The sequence below is a fragment of the Parasteatoda tepidariorum genome, chromosome 6 (genome assembly GCF_982258835.1).
Source record: "Parasteatoda tepidariorum strain Cologne lab strain chromosome 6, Ptep-v5.0, whole genome shotgun sequence".
NCBI lineage: Eukaryota > Metazoa > Arthropoda > Arachnida > Araneae > Theridiidae > Parasteatoda > Parasteatoda tepidariorum.
Genome location: NC_141760.1, coordinates 74093466 through 74115624, shown reverse-complemented (window position 1 = coordinate 74115624; position 22159 = coordinate 74093466). Strand labels below are relative to the sequence as shown.

Sequence of the window (22159 nt, the reverse complement as noted above, 5' to 3'; positions counted from 1 at the left end):
AATTTAAAAACGTAGAAGAAGATGAAGAAGAAGATAATTTAAAAATATAAAATTTTATAAATTTAAATTTTTATAAATTTAAATTTTTATAATTTTACAATCAATAATTCTATCCTTTATTGTGAAATCGAAGAATTTCCTTCACTTTTTTTTCTATACTTTTTGCGCCAATTCATTTAAGGATTAAACTAATCTTCAAAAAAAAAAAAAAAAACATTAATTAGTAATACCAGAAAAAAGCGTATTAAATTCATAGAATTAATTGTTTTCTTTTCTTATACTAAAATATGATATTTTCATTCAGACTAATAAGGGCAAAAACGTATTTTTTTTATGCAAATACAGCTGATAGTAAATACAAATACAAGAAAGTGTTGAATATTTTCATTTTCTGAATTATTAATAACTTAATTTTACTTTAATTTAAATATCAGTTTTTTGTTCTTTTATAAGTCTGTCAGTTATGTACATAAATGTTATACATTCCTGTTCAACAATTTTGAAATTTTTTTCCGATACTTTTTCCCCTCTTGAATCTAAATTTCTTGAAAAGAAATGCAAATTTCTTTACTCATTCCTTTTAATATTTAAGTTGTAAAAAAAATTAAAATCGTAATTTTAATGAAATCATTTGATTTATATTGTTGGCGAAAAGCAATTTATTTATTTGAAAGAAAATGCATGAATTTTTTAAAAAAAAGGATAAAACAAGATGTTAATAACTCTTATGTCAAACCTATACCAGTACTTAAAACGTAAATTTAAATTCTTAATAATAATATATTAAATCTAATAAATCTATATAATCAATCTAATTTAAATTAAATTTGGACGAATATTACTTTATTAGTTAAGCGAATATGCCGGATAAAATCTTAAGCTGTCTCGATATCATATTAATATTTTATATTCATGTATTAATAAGCCTTTATAACGTGATATTTGGAGACTAAGTGAAAGATTAAAAAAAAAAAAAAATATGACACAATAAAATTATACAGTTAATGGATTTCTGAAATAATTTCTGTATTCATAATTCCACCAAAAATAAGCTTTTACAAGCCACAAAATATGCATAATTTTTTTTTTTTTTAAGTTTCAATGTTACGTCTCAATTTTTTTGATGAATAACGCTTTAAATTATAAGTTATAATAAAGACAATATTGTGGAATCACCAACAGAACACATTCTAACAATAATAATTCACTTCAATAAGTAAAGCGAAAAGATTTGTGACAAAATAAAAATAAATATATCGACCTAATAGGAAAAAAAAAATAAGGAAAAAGTTTTCTGTCAATAGACAAAGTAAAGCACAAAACAAATTTTATTGCAAAATCAAACCATGCGCGCTTAGATAATTCTTGTGAGGGGTTGCAATTTGGGGAAGTTCAGAACTTTCGCATTTGATTTTTCTTCCTTGAGAATTTTAGATATGCCTTCGTTTCAGGCAGAATTAATAAATTGTCTAAGAACAGGTTTCTCTGTCCTTGGTAAAAAAAAAAGTTCGTTCCCATAACTGAGACAACTCCCAACGTAATCATAGAAGCAAAAAGCGGCAAATACTTCATTGACGGTACAAACTTTGGCTGTGCGCACTGCCTCAGTCAGGTGTATTGAAATATAAAAAGGTAGAATACTAATTTGAAACTCGTAACGATTTACTTGGCATGAACCTTAGCGGCTAGTTTACGGGCCAAGCTTGTGTTGCGCATGCGCGCTCATCGCCGGCCGGTACCGAAACTAATTTTCATTGTGGAAAACTGAACATTGAAGAATGAAAACAAAACGACTCATGTGCCGAACTTGATCTGACGTATATTTTGAAAGAGTGCGGTGTGTGTTGTTTTGAGTTCTTTTCTTTTTTTTTTTTCTTCTTCCTCTTCTCGCGTTTATCTTTTGGGAATAGTTCGGATTGCGGTCCATTGTCAGGTGAGCGTAGAATTCACATTTTCAAATCTAATTACTTGAATCGTTTGAACTTTGTAATAGAGAACGAGGATGTGCACTTTAAATTAATCGAAATAAATAAAATTTAAATTTGCAAACAGTAGTTATTGTTGCATAAAATATTTATGATAATGAAATTTTTATTTTTTGAATATGTTATAGATTTTTTGCTGCTTTGTCTTTTTTTTTTCTTCAAAACAATATTATTATTATAGTTTTTATATTACATAGAAAGGAAATAAACAATATTTATCAGAACAAGATATTCGCAATTTTCAAATTTAATTATTTGAATCATAGAAATATTCTTTTAAAGAAATTGGGATGTGCATTTAAATTAGTCTTAATTAATTAAATTTAAATTTGCAAACAGTAGTTTTTGTGATACAAAATATTTATCATAGCGAAATTTTTAATTTTAAATTAATGACTAATTAATTTGCCTTTTTTGGGGGAGAGCATTGTAATTATTTTATGTTACATAGAAATAAAATTTTAAATAATATTTATCAGAACGAGGTTTTCGTAATTTTTACGAAATCTATACATTATGAAATGAATATTAATCATTAGAAAAAGTTATATTAAATTATGACCTATGTATTATTTTTTAATTCTAAAAGTATTCTGATTTGTCGGTTTAAGAAGTTCTTTTTTCAAAAATTATCTTTAATTGCCAAGTACTACTTGAATAATAGATTATCCAAGGTTACCAATGTATTTTGTATCGATGTATTTTGAATATGAAATGATTTAATTTAAATCTATTTCCCTTTATATATTCTGGTTTTAAAAATTATTTATTTTCGAAAAAAAACTTTATTTCGGAATTTTTTATAGCATTCCTAGGCAACTATTATGTTTTGCATAAGAAATTGTCGATTCCTTGCTCATATTCATAGATTTTATGGCATTTTTATAGGTAAAAAGCTCGACTTTTTTTCAAAATTGGTTTATAAAATAAATTATATTTGTAATTATTTTATTATTTTTTAAAATTTTGTTTAGTTTTTTTATATAAAATGATAAATTCAATTGTTTAATAAATTAAGTTTGTTCAATGTAAGTTGGATAATAAGCAACAATGATGAATTCAAGAAAGTCCCTGCTTTCAAGTGGTGAATTTAGTATCTCATCCCTTCGACATCATTAAATTCGTCCCTTCGTTTTGTACTTCTTTAAGCTTACCTATTTTAGACTTTTTTTATCAGAAGATAGTTTAACAAAATATTATTAACGTGTTCATGTAATATGTTTAGTAATTAATTTCCTTTTAATAGACATGTAAAATAATGTGTTTACTGCATTTTTCTATACGGCTTTAAACAACTATTTACAGGGAAAATACCTTATGAAGTATTTGTACTTTATTTAAATACTTATTAATTAGCAGTTTTTAACAAAAAAATGGAAATGATTGTGCAGATTTGGATATTTACTATGAAATACTGCAACGAAATGAGATAATACTCTTATCTTATTAGAATAATAATATTTTCAAAACAGTGTTCTTACATTTTGACGCAATGCTGAAATCAAACCTTTAAAATTGTGCAAGAATTCATTTCTAGCAAAATTGTTAAATTAAGACAGTTTAAAAAAAGTCAGGACTTAGGTAAAGTATAATCCTATAATTATTTGAATTGATTGATATCGATTTGATCGAATAATTATTGATATTGAATAATTATTCGATATAAATCACTGGGTAAAATTGACTATACTTTTATGCAAGTACTCACCTTTAAAATCCTTTCGCTTCCTTTGAATGGCTGAAATTTGAGAATTTTGTATTCTGCATGATCCAAATATTCTCAGAAAGTAACGAAAAATAGAATAAAAAACTAAAAACAAATTTGGAATTCATGGTCTTGTTTGATTTCCGAAATTCGTAAAAGTTATTAGATGGAAAAATTCTACTAAAAAAACAGTCAAAATAGTAAATTTGAAAAAATAAACAAATAAAAAAGAATTCTATATTACAATGTTCAAAAAATCGTTTTCATTTCAACCATATTCTCGTTTTTCCCTTCAGTTCATAAATCAGTATTTTTGAAAAAATAAACCTATCAGGATAAGTTCCATAATGTATAACAAAATGAAGATAATGTTATAAATTGAAGGTAGTATAATAAATTAAAGGTAATATATCAGACTGGTGAGAAGTTATTGTTTTATTACATAATTTTTTAACACAAAAAATCGTCTGCTTGTTTAAATCAAAATCGTATCAAAAACGATTCTTTCTCAAAATAAATAAACAAATAAATCTTTGCTAAAAATAATAGAAAGATAAAACAAATGTAAGAATATACCTGGTCAACTCCAAAACCCTTTAAAGTATTTAAAAATTATACCTGAATTGATTAATACATAATAAATTATAAGTTTAAAACAGGTATAAAAAATTATACCTATTTTAAACTGAGAACGAAGACTATTTGACAAAATTTGGGCGTATATTTGAAAAGAATGCTGAAGAAAGCTAGAATTAAATTTTTAACATTCTTTAATTTAGAGTTTTTTTAATGTTATTTTATGATGATTAATTGCTGTAGTAATGGTTATAATTATTGGTATTATTCATGATAAACTATATCATATTATCCATTGATGCTATGCTAACATTCTACCAAGACAATGTCTCAAAAATATAAAGTGAATATAAACATAATTTGCAGGTTTTCTATATGTCGTGGAAAACTTAAAAACATGAAGGTGGTTTGACGATTTTTCAAAAAACAATATTCTAGAAGTTTATAGCATGTTATATTTACTGAGTTGAGAAATGTAAATTTTTTATAGAACTTTTAGAAGATTTAAGGAAATCCCAGTGTTCTACAGATCCGAGTTTAGGAATTCTGGGGCTATATAGGATCATAGCTACTGCTAACTTTTTTAATTTGCGTTTCTCCAGCTGTTTTTAATTTCCCGATTTGTTAAAATTATATTTTCCTTCCTCTCTTAGTAAATGATAATTTGCTAATTGTTTTATTGTAATAGTTTAAATTATACAAAAAAAGACAACTGCATTGACTTTATGCCATTTTGTTTCTCCACAAATGCCGTAAGACACACTTTTTCATCTTATGTTCGACAACAATCAACATATCAGCATGTCTCTCATCAAACCTCATTATTATGATAAATGGCCGGCAACAACTAAATGAAACAAAAATTTCGAAAAGCTCATCAAAGAATTGATGAGATTTTTCAAGCTCTTTAACCGAATCGAGAAAGCTAATTAGGAGAGGTTAAAAGAGCCGCTGCGAGTTTATTTCCTTATTTACCAACTCTGCAAAAAAATTTCACTCGATGCGAAACTCTCCCATCACATCATACGTGACATAATTTAACTACGAGTTTTCCATTCGATAATCATTAATCTTTCTAAAATGTATCTTCGGGCTCTTATTTTCTCACAGATTAATTCTATTATATGACCGGAACATGACTGGGGATTTAACCAAAAACTAGCTTAAATGTAAAATTCGTGCCCAGAATAGCTTTTTGAAGAAAGATAAGAGATTTCATTTGTGTCCATTATTGTGCTGGACAGAACTACAGAGCAAGATATGAATTCTTTCTCAAATTTTTACATGCATATCTATTGTATATAGAAGTATTTCCTATTTCATAAACTGAAATCCTTTCCGAAAACAACGAAAATTAGTTATGTTGAACTGCAAAGAAAGTAAATAAAAAAAAACGTTATTTTAATAGTATTTTTCATTCTTAATAACAACTTACAGAAAATTTTTAGATGCATGAAAATGTAATTTGAATTCTCAGTAATATTCTTAACTTAGAAATTCATGATGAAAATTTACAAACTTGCAAAACTAATATAAACTTATAAAATCTAAATAGTGTTTTCATGACATTTTTTGGTTTACAGCACGCTATTTTACATTCTAGTCAAGTATTTAAAATGATTTGCAAAATTTCTAAACACATAAACGTAAAATTTCTGAACGCATAAACGTAATATTTCTGAACAAACTTGTATTTAAAAAAAAATATGCAAAATTTATTTAACAGCTGAGCCGAGATTTTGAAATGCATGGACAATGTTGCATGTCATTGACAACTTATAAGGCATTCTTGCTTTTAGGTTTTGATATTCACCAAGGCTGAAAATTCAAATTCGTTTAACCATAGAAAAGCAAAAGGACTTTTAATAGATTTCAAGCTAGTTGAGGTTTCCAAAGTTTTAACAAAAAGTCAAAGCTTAACAAAGTTTTTACCGAAGAATGCTGAAAGGTAAATTTTATCGCTCCTTCAATCAATAAGCTGTTCGTCTTCTGTTGTCTATAGTACTTATTGATTTTTCTTTAATTTTTTTAAGGAGTTTCAACGGTAACCCAAAAGCAGCTTAAATTTAACTTTAATGCTTCTCAGCATTATTTTTTCTTCCAATTATTAATGAAAATATAATAATTTGCTATTTCTGTTTTAAAGCTAAAACAACATAATTTCAATTTTTTGTCAAAAATAATTTCAGCATACTTTGGCAATTTCCCGTAACACACTAGCTTTCCCACCCGATGCACACGCTGAGAAGTACTGCTCTAAAGTGTGCAGCGACTCAAAAGACTGTTTTAAAAGTAATTTAATAAAAGACCGAAATTAGTTACACACTGTTTTTTGGTCATGAATATAGGTTATTGATTAAAAAAAAAGCATGGCCATTTTTGCGCTTGAGTTTAATAGAGATATAATCATAAATAAACTAATAATTTTGTATTATTTGTATTTATCCTTTAAAGTATATACTTGGTTTTGCACCTAACTTTTTTTAAAGTTTATGGAACTTTTCTTTGACAAACAGGACGATAAAATATTTTCACATTTTTTTAAAAATTGTATTCATTAAAATTTCAAATAAAGATACCTTCATTCAAAGTGTTTTGAAATCTGAACTTTAAATTAACTTTATTAATTTTCATAGGAATTGAAATAATCCAAACTAAGACTATTACAGGAAATTAATTTCTTTCTGTATAAAAATGTAACATAAGATGCGTAATTCATAAACCATAAAGTCACATTTATTTACAAAGTAACATTAAATAGTTAATTTATAATAATCTTTAGCACTAATTAAGTTCAAAATATTTATCACTACTTAAAACGTTAATATTAATAATTGTTTCCTGAAAACAAGATGAAGAATTCATTAAAAAAATATCACTATTTTATTGTTTAAATTGTAGTCTACATTCCATTTACATATAAAGATAAATACACATGATTTAATTATAAACAAATTCGAACAAATGCATTTTTGTAGTTCCGAAGTAATTATAGGGTAGAAGTGAATATCAAACTAATGCGTTTTATATCAAATGAATAACTCTTAAAACCCTTTTTTAATATATGAATAAATATCATATGCGTGTTCACAACGATTTAATTCTTCATCCATTATTTATTTATTTATTTAACAATCTTCATCATTTTACCGAGCTGTCGATATGAATATATCAAAGATAAAATTATAGACATAAAGAATATGACAGTTGAATTTTTTTTTTTTGTATTTCTCCGACACTAATTACTGGACTTTCAAAAAGGCTGAAGAGAGTATTATTGTTTTGTCTTGTGAAATTAGTATTGATGACTAGCAATTTTTTTTAAACATACCAGCATTAAAATCAACACCAGGGAAATTGTTTTATTTATCGACTTCCAGTTCTATAGATTCTTGAGATAAGTGATGTGAAAATATTGATATTTTTTTCAATATTTAATATTATATAGATTCATTATATAAAAGAAATATAAATAAACAGTTTCTTTCGATGATTATAGTTTTGCTTTTGAGAGAGAAATTTCTTCTCATCTTTTTGCACGCTATTTTACGTTGTGAGATGTAATTATTTATGTTTTACCATCACCATCAATAAACTGTCTTTTCACTTTAAAGACTTATTTTATTCATTTGCCCGTTTTTTTTATTTTTAGAAAAATGTTTTCAACACTAATTAGATATTTATAATATGATGAACTGCATAACTTTCTCATCTTATGAAATTAGTATTGATGATAGCATTCTTTATTAAATATACCAGTATAAAAAACAACTTTAGAATAATTATTTCATTTGATCGCGCTCTAGTTCTATAGTTTCTGATAAGTGAAGTGAAAATTCGAAAATTCATTCAATGTTCAATACTATATAGAGGCAGCATGTAAAAGAAGTATAAATAAATAATATCTTCCGATGATTAGAAGTTTGATTTTGAAAGAGAAAATTTGTCATATAATGTCTTGCCGATAAATTGTCAAGTCACTTTTATAGCTCATCTCTTTTTAAGAAAAATGTCTCAGTTAATACTTAGAGTTTTTTAAATTAATGAAAAACATTATTTCTTTGTCTTATGAAATTAATATTGACGGCTAGTATTTTTTTACACACACCATCATTAAAAACAATTTCATGGTAACTGTTTTATTTGATCTACTTCCAGTTTCATAAGGTTCTAAGATAAGTGATATGAAAATATCGATAATGTTTTCATCAATATACTATACTTATTTATAATCAGTTTATAAAAGAAGTATAAATAAATTATTTCTCCCAAAGATTATAATTTTGCTTTTGCAGGAGAAAATTCGTCATATTTTTAGCCACTAAACTGCATATCCATTTCGAGGCTTTATTTTATTTAATATCTCACATTTTTTTAATGTCACTGACACTAATTAGGCTTCTATAAAATATTGAAGAATATTTTTCTTGTTTTTAGAAATTGTTCTTGATGACTAAAATTACTTTTTAAAGTTAATTTCAGTAGAACTGTCATATTTGATCGACTTTTTATTGCATCGCATCGATTGGAGACACTGTCTATAATTACATTATTTCATACGGCTATTATAATTTTGATTTTAAATAAAATTATCTTTTCTCGCTGGTTTTTGTTGCTGTAACTATAAGCTACTTATTCACTTTGAATTTTATTTTATCCATTCACTAGTCTTTCGTTTCAGAAAAATGTCTACACTAATTGGACTTTTGTAAAATAATGAAGAGTACTGTTTTCTTATCTTAATAAATTAGCATTGATTCAAATCTAGCTGAGTGAAATTGTCGTATTTGATTGACTTCCTATTCTATTTTTTCTATTATATCAGCCTTAAAAATCTAGGTTGTTGAAGTGAAAATATTAGCCTTCTCAACATACCTTTCTGTATAGGTTCCGTCTATTAACGAACTATAAATAAAATTTTTTTTTCATGATATAAATTTTGTTTCTGAATGAGAAAACCGTATGTGCTTGTGCCCTACATTTTACGCTAGATAAAATAATTATTGTACGTTGCCACCATCAATATAACCCAATTCAACCCCACGATATTTTTTTGTGTATGTGTCGTTATCTAGTAAGTTAATTAAAGTTTCAAGAATAAGCAGAAGAACATGAATTCTTTAGTTTATGACCTTTAAAAAACAAATAGAAATATGCTTATGATACATTCATAACATTAACATAACCATATCATAAGCAATACATTATGCTCAAATAATTAAAGAAAGGGTTGGAGTTCACACGGCAAATAAAAGAAAATCCTGTTATGAACTTTTAAAATTCGTGTAAACTTTTTTCCCTATTAGCGTTGGAAAAATAGTTTTGTTCTATTTGTTTTGGCGTTGTTCAAAAAGATTCTTTTTGGTAGTTTATTCTTATTAAAAGCATTCATTATTTTTGAATTATGACTCAACAAAAAATAAATTATGATCACATCTGAAATATCCTTGAACCATCAACTTAAAAAACTTTCTTAAAGATAAATTGTCAAAAATAAAACTAATTATCAGTAAAACAAACTAAATAATTGGTACCATTTGTCTAGTTAAACTCGTTCTTATAAGAGTTGCTCTCAATATATAAATGGCCTACTTAAAATAAAACCATTTATACACCATACCATTTATATACATATTATTTATTGGAAGAAAATTGATGCAATGTTGAAACATAATATGGTGCAAAATTACTGCAACCTTTTTACTTCATTGATAAGATTAGTTGATAAACTCGTAATTCGTTGATAAACTACGTGGAGAAAAAGAAATTGGTGAAATTACCGTACTGCATGGAAATGACATTTCTGGTAAAAAAAATCATAATTCTAATTAAAGAAACCCTAACATATGCTGTATTTAACCATTAATTTGGCTCTTTTTTTGTTCATATGGCAATTAAAAATTCTGGTTTTCAAAATTGTAGTTCTTATTACCATATATATAGTAAAAAAAATTAAAACTGAAAAAATAAATTTATCTGGATGAAGTGCCATGCTGTAAGGTATCATGATACCGAATTTTACCACATTTTCCAAATTTTATCACCTATTATGAAATCATATTTTATTCTTAGTTTTACCTAAATCATTACCAAAGTGCGTCGGTAAAAATTACTGAACCTTTTGGTGTTCTCATAGAGCCAGAAAGGCATAGAGTCTTTTTTTTCTCAGTGTATGTTTCGTGATAAGATGTTAACTTAAACTATGTTTCTTTGTTAAAAAATGAACCAAAACTATGTTTCGTAGATGAGATGTTAACTTAAACTATGTTTCCGTTCAAGTCGATCCATAATTATCATGCAATTTAATTCAAAAAGTACGATAAAATGATTGCTACTAACTTAAAAGCACATTAAATTTGTTGCAAATTCGAACACATTTAAAAATCTGTAACAAAGTTATTCTTTAAGTTAAAATCAACTTGAAAGGAAGCTGTTGTATTTGACGAACTTCCTGCTACATCCTATTCTTTTTTTGCCATATTATCAATCGCACTAAAAACCTAAATCAGTTAGATGACCGTGAGAAGTGGACTGTAGAGCGGGTCCAGTTTGACCGCGAGGGAACGGCTGAGTGGGCAATTGATGAAAACAAATCTGAAGTTTGCGAGAAACCAGGAACGATTATGTTCCTCTTTCATTCACTTGTCTGTTAGTGTAAGGCTTAAAAACCTAAGATCCATATCAAGGATAAACTCATGTCTTATTTCAATTTAAAATTGCTTTGACCGAATGATCGCTTGCTTTTAGAGTAATGTCTGAGTAGTTCTTCATGCAAAGTTTCTATAAGCACAAAATAGTGCTATTTTACCAGGCATTTGTGCTACACATTTCACAGAAATAGGACGTTGACCTAGTGTGAATAAAAGTAACAAAATTAGCGTAGCTAGAAATACTAATGGCTTTGAAGTAGCAATAAAATCGTGCATATCTAACCTAATGTTACGACTAGGCATAGTCGTAATAGTCAACACTGTGTTATCTATTGATTAAGAAGAATTAAGCTTTTCTTTTATATATTTCACAGAAAAATGCTTCTGTTTTCTTTGACAACTTATTCTTTTACTTGTTCTTTTAGAAACAAGTATTATTTGGTATTTACTATTTTATTTTATAACCGGCATTGAACAACCAATCCGATTTTGAGTTTACGACTAGTAATGTTCGACACCATAGCCGTGTAATTTTGAACCCGACTCAGAAGATAAGGGAACTCCTGCAGCAAGCATGGGCAAAAACTTGCCTTTGAGGATGACTTTTTGATGGAACTAATCCGCGTTTGCGTTACAAGGAGAGGAAAATCGTGAAAACCTCCCACGGTTCGCCTGAAGGCGAGGGGATTCTAACCAATGATCTGTCTGTCTACCACTGAGGATATTTTACGTCTGCACTATGGTCGGTACGAGTCGGGAGCAGAATTCGTATCAACCAGCCACCGCTGGGATTCGAACCTTGCTTCACCTCAATAGGGAGGTGAATTCTTTGTCCCTTGAGCCACCGCAGCTCTGTATTTACTATTATATATTATACACTGTTATTATGACCGTGATTATACACTATTAATAGTCATACACTCTCAGAAAAATTTAAATATCAGTATCTTGGACATTCAAGATATAACTTTCCAGTTATTATATAATATTCAAAGTTACTGCTACCTTTATAAGGCGTTAAACTGTATTTTACTCTCATATTTTGTATTGTACTATCATAAGGCATTAAATTGAACTATGTTTTCGTTCAATTGAACTGTAGCTTCCTTTAATCAAATTTAAGTATTATTTTGCACTTTGACATAGCACGGTATTAAAACATAAGAATGTTTTTGTTAATATTAGTTTATCTCGCTCAAAAGTTCAGACTTAGTTTATCTCACTCAAAAGTAGTTTATCTCACTCACACTTCTATTTGCATGATTAGAAGAATTTAACTTTCAGGAGCAAATTAGAATGAAAGTATTAGAAATCTATTACGCGAGTGATGTGTAATTAGTAGCAAATATTAAAATTAATCGGTACATCATCTTAAGCCCTCTAGCAAGACGAGATATATTACAAGTTTGCACCGGGTTCATTTTAAGAGATGACCTGGGGGTCTTTTCTTGGACGTGATCGTATTTCTTCTTACACATCCCTTTTTCTTCTTAGATATCATTTTCTCTGGCTCTACATTTACCCAGAACCAGTTTCTTTGAATTATCCGTATCAGAGATAATTTCAAAATGATTTATTTGCATTTATGATAAATCTTTCATTAAGTGTTAATCCAATGAATAACAACTAACTTTCTAGATTGCCTTAGAGAGTTAATTTTTTCTCATCGAATGATACCTCGAATCACAGCAAATAAAAAAAAAGCATATTTTAAGTTGCTTTTATTATGTTTTTTCTTTTTTTATTAATACATTTTTGCAAATGCATGTTAGACTGGGAAAATAAGTCTTGAAGTTTAATATTTTGCCATTCAATATTTTTTATGAATGGCATGTTACTGCTATTGCTATTATGAATGGTTATTAACATAGCGAGTGAATGAATGATAAAAAAAAACGAGGATGGAAATGAAGCTACACTCTATAACAAAAAAATCGACGCACCAAGAAGGAGTTGTCCGATTGAAACGAAAATTGGTGGATAGGAAGACAATGTACAGAATAGTAAATGACTAAAATTTCAGAACAATTGAATAATTTATTTCAGAGTTACAGTAACAAGTTCAATAAGGTGTTGCGTTGACCCGCCTCTAGCCTGGATACAAGCTGCCACACGGCGTGGCATAGACCGATAAAGCTACCGGATGGTCTCTTTCGGTATTTCCTGCCAAATTCGATTCAATTGTCGAACGAGGTCACCAACATTCCGTGAAAGATGCAATCGCCTTCCCATCATATCCCAGACATGCTCGATGGGAGAGAGATCTGGTGATCTGGCAGGCCAAGGAAGAGTTTCGCAAGCTCGCAGACATTTCATAGCAACACGTGCCGTATGTGGTCTGGCATTGCCTGCTGAAAAACCAGCCCGGGGTGCTGCAAAGGGAACGGTAGCAAAACAGGTCTTAGGATGTCGTCGACGTACCGCTGTGCAGTAAGTGTACCTCTAATGACTACCAAAGGGGTCGGCTGTCAAAGGAAATGGCAGCCCAGACCATAATGCCTTGTTGAGGGCCGTTGTGGCGTGCAATAGTGAAGGCAGGATCCCTCCTCTGCCCTGTGCGTCTCCAAACAAGTCTTCGATGATCGTCAGAACACAGTTGGAAGCGGGATTCGTAGCTAAAGACTATACGTCTCCAGTCGGCATCATTCCAGCCTGATCGAGGGTCGATTTTGCCCGTCTTAGTGCGTTCTTGGTGCGTCGATTTTTTTGTTACAGAGTGTAATCAATGAATCGACATATTAGAGAATTAGGGATTCAGGGAACATGAGGGTTAGTGAATGGGTGAATCGATTTGTAAAAACGCAATACATGTCGGGTCTGACAGTTGAATATATAAGTTAATGAATAGATCCGCAATGGGAAAAAAATTGGTAAAAATATCGTACTGTATGGTAATGACATTTTTGGTAAACAACGCAACATAATTCGAGGAAAAAAACCACGAAAACCTCCCACGGTTAGCCTGACGGCAATGGTAACTCATGATCCGTCCTCTCTGTAGTCGGTGTAAGTCGGGGAAGAATTGGTATTGACCAGTCATAGCTGGGATTCGAGCAAAGGTCACTTTATTAGATGGCGAGCTCTCCATCCCTTGAGCCACCAAGGCATGTTGACCATTGTATGGTCAACATGACCTTGAATGGCCTTGTGGATGAGTTTGTAAAATAGAGGTCTCAAATTTGCATTTATGCTAGAAAAAACTTAAAGCAGGATTTAATAAATCACTACTGTCCAAGTCGGGGACTATAAACCATAAATGTTTGTTTGATTAAAAAACTGTCCGCTAGTTGACACCGGATAACTATTTACTTCATAAAAAAATGCCCCCATGAGCATTTCATCAGGCGAACCAGGTTCAAATCCTGCCGATGGCTGGTCGATACAAATCCGCATCCGACTTGCACCCGACCACAGTGCTGACGGGAAATATCCTCAGTGGTAGACGGATCATGGGTCAGAGTCCCTTTGCCGTCATGCTACCCGTGGGAGGTTCTCGTGATCTTCCTCTCCATGCAACGCAAATGCGGCTGAGTTTCATCAAGAAGTTATCTCCACGAATGCAATTTTCTTCCAATACTTGACCCAGGGAGTTCCCTCGCCTTCTGGATTGGTTTCAAAATTTCAAGGCTACGGAGTTGAACATTATAAGTCGTAAACCCAAAAATTGGGTCAGCTGTTCAACGACGTTTACAAAATAAAGTAAAATAATATATATGGAGCCGTGGTGGTTGTGGGGATAGAGTGCTCGCTTCCAATTGAGATGATCCTGCTTCTAATTCCAGCTGTGGCTGGTCGATATGAATTTCACTACCGGCTCACCCTCACCACAGTGTTAACGTAAAATATCCTCAGTGGTAGACGGATCACTGATTAAAATTCATTTGCCGGGCTAACCGTAGGAGGTTTTCCACTCCATCCATCGTAAATGTGGGTTAGTTTCGTCAAAATATCCTCGACAAAGGCTAGTCCAGGAGTTGATCTAGAAGTTTCATTGTCTTTTGGGTTGAGTTCAAAGTTACGGAGTTGAATATTGAGAGTCGTAAACTCAAAAATCGGGTCCGTTGTTCACCGCCGGTTATAAAATAAAATATATTGAACATGGAATTATTATGAATATTTCATAATATTTAAAAAAAATTATTTTATTTCAAGCTTGTCTCTTGAAATTTTCCTTCATTTTGTAAATGAACCTTGTAATATTTACCCTATTTAAAGAAATGCTTTGAAAATGTCTCACATTTTTAATATAAACGGTTTTTTTTAACTGTTTAAAATTTTCAATTTTTGAATGAGTAGCCGAACGTTTTAAAAAATTGCCACTGTTAAAAATGCTTCTACTAGACTACCTGCCAGAAACAACATTTCTTATATTTGCTCTATAATACTACACACAAGATGTTAAATTGCTTAAATTTTGTACTTATTTAATAGTCTCAAAGCGTTGTAAATGTGTTATTATTAACACCACCTACTAATAACTGCTTAATATAATATGCAACAGTATAACTTCCTTTAAATAATATCTCGCGTACTTTAATAAAGTACTTTAAAAAAAAAAACAATCTTTCACGTGAATGAAAAAAGCACGAACATTTTATTTCCTTATTTGTAAAATTCCAAAAATAAAGAGAAAGCTATAAATGGTCTACCTTTTGTATAAAATGTTAAACGATGTAGAAAAATAGCTTGTAACACGCAGATATTCGGCAAATTTCAACTACTAATATTCTTGTTTCTTAGTGCGTGAAGGTTTTCTCTTGTAATTTCAATGGCATTGCATTCAGAAGAGAAGTTAAAGGTAGGCCTTATAATAAAAGATGCAAGGAAAAGAATTGACTTTAAATTTTGAAATTATTGTTTTTGATGAAAGAAAATTACTAATAAACTAAACGTTGAAGAATTAACATTTAGATTGAAAGAGTATTTGCTTTTATGCGTGGAAGGTTGTTTTTGATTCAGAGATCTTTATCTGAACAGTTTAAATAGCTATTGAGAAAGAATATAAAGTTTCGCCATTCTCTTGCTTTCTTGTTATTATTTATTTGTGAGCATTTTTAAAAATGAAGACATCTGAATGTAATTTTGATGTTGTAGTCTATCGCTTGATTTGGAGATAAATTATGAATAAAAATACAGCATATTTTATGCTTTGTAAATAAAACATGACTTAAAACGTAACTTAATGAAATTTGTAACAACATTTTCAATGTTACAGAATGTTTTGAGTTTTTAGAAATGCGGAATTTTTGTGCATTCTTCTTTTCGAAGTGATGATGATAATAAATATAATAAGAAAAATGAGAATAAACCAATAAACAAAAATATCTAATGAAAAATAATATTGTCTTAGTGACTATAAGAATAATAAATAAATAATTAAATATCAAATGTAAAATAAATATCGAATGTTGCCATAATTATTTCTCGTTTCGGGGTAATTCAAATTCATAATTATGTCATTTTAAATTAATCGATTACTTGATCACTACATACGCTTTAATGGTCATTGTCTACGTCCTCTATAGTTTAAGTGTAGGGATCATCTAAATTAATATTTTTCGAACGAAATATTTCTCCAAAATATTTCCATGCAATACTGTGGCATGAGCATATAATGAAATATTTAATTACGAAAAAAAATGTATATATGAAATATTTAATTAAGAAAAAAACTTGCATGGAAACTATCTTTACCTAATTGTGGTAATGTTAAATATTGTAATAATTTAAAAATACGATTTATAATAGTTGCAATGTTTAGTTTTAGTTGATTTTTAAACATCACTTTATGTTATGAGAGCGTCTTTACTTTAGAATTAAGGAATGTTTTAAAGAAAAATTGCACAGTTGCTTTTAAATTATTTTTGATGCATTTTATTTAAATAATAAAGACTATGATATGGGTTTATGATCTGAAGCAAATTAGAGTAACGTTACTTACGCATAGCATAATTTTGTAAAATTCCAGTTTGAACATCATATGGAAATCTTGATTTTAAAAACAAGTTATGAAAATATAGTCCAGAAATGTTCTTCGATTATCTCCAGTACTATTATTTTATATTCGGCTTCATTATTTCAATTCTATTCTATTAAAAATTATTCATTTTTAAAAATATCCACCGATGTATAACCAGGGCGATATAACGGTGATTCAATGGTCCACGTGCACCAAAATTTGACTGGAACAGCCATTAAATAATTATCAGTGGTCCTCCGACAAGTAATCGATGCAAAGAGACGGCACGCTGTTTCTTTCTTTTTTTCAGTTTCCTGTTTCGGTCTGTGTATCACAAAATATCATATTTTATCCTAATTTTGAACATTACATCCTCTTACTACGTTATTTTTATATTATATCCGTCGTTAAACAGCCGACTCAATTTTTTTTGGGTTTACGATAATGTTCAACTGTTGTAATTTTGAACGAATCCAGAAGAAAAGAAAACTCCTGGATCAGTACCTCCAGAGGTATTGATTTGTTATGGAAGCATGGAGAACTTTGCGACACGACATATTTAACGTGCAACAGTCACCATTTACTACACGGGGAGTCTTCGACCGGCGGGAATTGAACCCACGAACTCTTGGACACGGGCCCAGTGCCCTACCAACCAGGCTATCCCGGCCTTCCTGTTTTTACTATTTTATAATTTTTATATTTTATAACCGTCGTTGAACAGCCGACCCAATTTTGGGTTTACGACTACTGATGTTCAACTCCGTAGCCTTGTAATATCTTCTTACTATTGTAATTTTTTATATAAATTACTTTTAGTAACCTTTTTTAAACACAGAATCTAGTTGAGACGTATAAAAGACCAGTAAAAATATGTACGGGCTAATAATATGTTTTAATCACTGGACTATGGACCATTGACTACCTTTTTATTAAATTTCTACTCCTGTATGCAACTCTTGAAAATTATACGTTGCATTAGACATGTAATTTCCCCCCCCCCCAATTATCTCAGAATATGAAGTTTTCAGATGTTTGAAACACTCCGCTTCAGTATTTAATTAAAAACTTATCAAATAACCTTTCAATGTATACTTAATTGAAAGCAATAAATAAGATCCTAATTTTGAACATTACTGTTATTTCAAAGTTATCAGGACAAAATTTTAAAACTTATAATTTTTTCATCTGCAGCAAGAGCAGTATTTCTATTTCTACTAGTATTTTCCTGGAAAATAGTGTACGTAAGAATAATGTAAATAATGTAAAAATACACGTAGAACGTTTTTCTATTTATATCATTAGAAAATTACACTAAAAAATATTGACTGATATTACTGATACTTTTAGTGATATATGATACATTTTTGTTTTCGCTATTACACCAGACTTTTTGTATGTCTTTCGTTGTTTTTTGTCCTCTATTTCAACTAGTATTTTCCTAGAAAAATAGTGTATTTAATAATAATGCAAATGATGTAAAAATACGCGTAGAACGCTTTTCTATTTATATCATTAGAAAATTACACTGAAAAATATTGACTGATATTACTGATACTTTTAGTGATAGATGATACTTTTTTGCTTTCGCTATTATACCAGACTTTCTGTATGTCTTTCGTTGTTTTTTGTCCTCTATTTCTACTAGTATTTTCCTAGAAAAATAGTGTACGTAAGAAAAATGTAAATAATGTAAAAATACACGTAGAACGTTTTTCTATTTATATCATTAGTAAATTACACTGAAAAATATTGACTGATATTACTGATACTTTTAGTGATAGATGATACATTTTTGTTTTCGCTATTACACCAAACTTTTTGTATGTCTTTCGTTGTTTTTTGTCCTCTATTTCAACTAGTATTTTCCTAGAAAAATAGTGTACGTAAGAAAAATGCAAATAATGTAAAAATACACGTAGAACGTTTTTCTATCTATATCATTAGAAAATTACACTGAAAAATATTGACTGATATTACTGATACTTTTAGTGATAGATGATACTTTTTTGCTTTCGCTATTATACCAGACTTTCTGTATGTCTTTCGTTGTTTTTTGTCCTCTATTTCTACTAGTATTTTCCTAGAAAAATAGTGTACGTAAGAAAAATGTAAATAATGTAAAAATACACGTAGAACGTTTTTCTATTTATATCATTAGTAAATTACACTGAAAAATATTGACTGATATTACTGATACTTTTAGTGATAGATGATACATTTTTGTTTTCGCTATTACACCAAACTTTTTGTATGTCTTTCGTTGTTTTTTGTCCTCTATTTCAACTAGTATTTTCCTAGAAAAATAGTGTACGTAAGAAAAATGCAAATAATGTAAAAATACACGTAGAACGTTTTTCTATCTATATCATTAGAAAATTACACTAAAAAATATTGACTGATATTACTGATACTTTTAGTGATATATGATACATTTTTGTTTTCGCTATTACACCAGACTTTTTGTATGTCTTTCGTTGTTTTTTGTCCTCTATTTCTACTAGTATTTTCTAGAAAAATAGTGTACGTAAGAAAAATGTAAATAATGTAAAAATACACGCAGAACGTTTTTCTATTTATATCATTAGTAAATTACACTGAAAAATATTGACTGATATTACTGATACTTTTAGTGATATATGATACATTTTTGTTTTCGCTATTACACCAGACTTTTTGTATGTCTTTCGTTGTTTTTTGTCCTCTATTTCAACTAGTATTTTCCTAGAAAAATAGTGTATTTAATAATAATGCAAATGATGTAAAAATACGCGTAGAACGCTTTTCTATTTATATCATTAGAAAATTACACTGAAAAATATTGACTGATATTACTGATACTTTTAGTGATAGATGATACTTTTTTGCTTTCGCTATTATACCAGACTTTCTGTATGTCTTTCGTTGTTTTTTGTCCTCTATTTCTACTAGTATTTTCCTAGAAAAATAGTGTACGTAAGAAAAATGTAAATAATGTAAAAATACACGTAGAACGTTTTTCTATTTATATCATTAGTAAATTACACTGAAAAATATTGACTGATATTACTGATACTTTTAGTGATAGATGATACTTTTTTGTTTTCGCTATTACACCAGACTTTTTGTATGTCTTTCGTTGTTTTTTGTCCTCTATTTCTACTGGTATTTTCCTGGAAAATAGTGTACGTAAGAATAATGCAAATAATGTAAAATACACGTAGAACGTTTTTCTATCTATATCATTAGAAAATTACACTGAAATACATTGACTGATATTGCTGATACTTTTAGTGATATAAGATACATTTTTGTTTTCGCTATTACACCAGACTTTTTGTATGTCTTTCGTTGTTTCTTGTCCTCTATTTCTACTAGTATTTTCCTAGAAAAATAGTGTACTTAATAATAATGCAAATGATGTAAAAATACACTGAAAAATATTGACTGATATTACTGATACTTTTAGTGATAGATGATACTTTTTTGTTTTCGCTATTACACCAGACTTTTTGTATGTCTTTCGTTGTTTTTTGTCCTCTATTTCAACTAGTATTTTCCTAGAAAAATAGTGTATTTAATAATAATGTAAATGGTGTAAAAATACACGTAGAACGTTTTTCTGTCTATATCATTAGAAAATTACACTGAAAAATATTTACTGATATTACTGATACTTTTATTGATATATGATACATTTTTGTTTTCGCTATTACACCAGACTTTTTGTATGTCTTTCGTTGTTTTTTGTCCTCTATTTCTACTAATATTTTCCTAGAAAAATAGTGTACGTAAGAATAATGTAAAAATACATGTTGTTTCATGTATTTTTAATGTAATTTTTTATGTAATTTTTTAAAACAAAAATAGATGTTTTGTTGATTTATAGAATTAGAAAAATACTCAGAAAAATATTGTCTAATATTATCCTTTTTTAATTTTATTACACCAGACTTCTTGTTGGTCTCTTATTTGTCTGTTTTACAGTATCTCAACGTTGGATGCTTTAAATTCTTACAAGAGTATTTTATTGTGAACGTGACAAAATTTTAAAAATTACGTTATCTTTATCTGCCGTAAAAGCAGTTTTTATTTCTGCAGGTATTTTCATTGGGAAAATAATTATACTACATGTAGAAAAAAATGATGTTTCTCTTTCAGAATTTTAACAAAATAAATCGCTACTAAATACCGTTGTTATTTTGTTTAATTACCGTGCATTTTTTTTTATTTGTCTGTTTTTACTGCATCTCAAGAATCTTTCGGAACGCTGAATACTTCAAATTCTTCCACGAGCTATTTTCATTTTTTTTTCGCAGATCCATTCTGAAATAATCCTCTCAGATCTCTTCTCCATTTCTTTTTTTATCTCCTTTCCATCGTCTTTCTTTCCATGCGAAATAATGGTTATTCGTGTGTAAGTTAGCGTGTCTCCACATGCGACAGATCAACATAAATGACAGGTGCCGCTCGTCTGGCAAAAAGATTTTTGACATTAACTTTCTCTTCATCTGTTCCATCGTTTTATTGAAGCAAATCTGTGTAATTTCTTTCTCCTTCATTGTATTTTCTTTTATCCCTTTCACTTTCTCTCTTTCAAATCATTACGGAGCAGCTGTAGGTGGAAAAATTCATTGCAGTAGCTAATACTTCTACAATTGTTACGCGACAGACTTCAATTGTTGTGAGACATGCTTTTCGTAAATTGGTAGGATTTGGAGAAAGGAATTAAAGAAGGGCTGTTCTTTGTAGTATTTGAATTTGAGTAATCTTCTTGTAAAATCAGTTGTCAGAAACGAAATGTAAAGTCAATAACAGGGTGTAAAAAGGATAGCTTCTTGGGTTAGAAATGAATTGTATAGGTATTGAAAATTTAAAGCTATTACATTTTTAGTTTTCTTTACTCATCATTGCCCACGTTGCAATATATCATTCATATTTTGTCTAATATTGAATCGCAACCGCTAATACTGTTGCAATTGTTACGCGACAGACTTTAATTGTTGTGAGGCATGCTTTTTTAAATTGGTGGGATTCGAGAAAGGAATTAAAGAAGGACTGTCGTTATAATATTTGAATTTGAGTAATCTTCTTGTAAAACCAGTTATCAGAAACGAAATTTAAATTCTATAACTGAGTGTAAAAAGGATAGCTTCTTGGATTAAAAATCACTTGTATAGGTATTAAAAATTTTAAGCTATTACATTTTCAGTTCTCTTTACTCATCATTGCCCACGTTGCAATATATCATTCATATTTTGTATATAATTATTGAATTGCAACCGCTAATACTTTTGAAATTGTT

At 29.1% G+C, this 22159-nt stretch overlaps 1 protein-coding gene across 2 annotated transcripts in view; it reads left to right on the top strand.

Annotated features, from left to right (window-relative positions):
* The first annotated feature begins 1543 nt into the window (after positions 1 to 1543).
* The window catches only part of LOC107438379 (calpain-9), an 80700-nt gene continuing 60084 nt past the window's right edge, over positions 1544 to 22159 (top strand). For both annotated transcript variants that reach the window (XM_087166036.1, XM_087166037.1), the window contains exon 1: positions 1544 to 1933. The gene's annotated coding sequence lies outside the window, so the exon portion shown is untranslated. The remainder of the gene's footprint in view (positions 1934 to 22159) is intronic.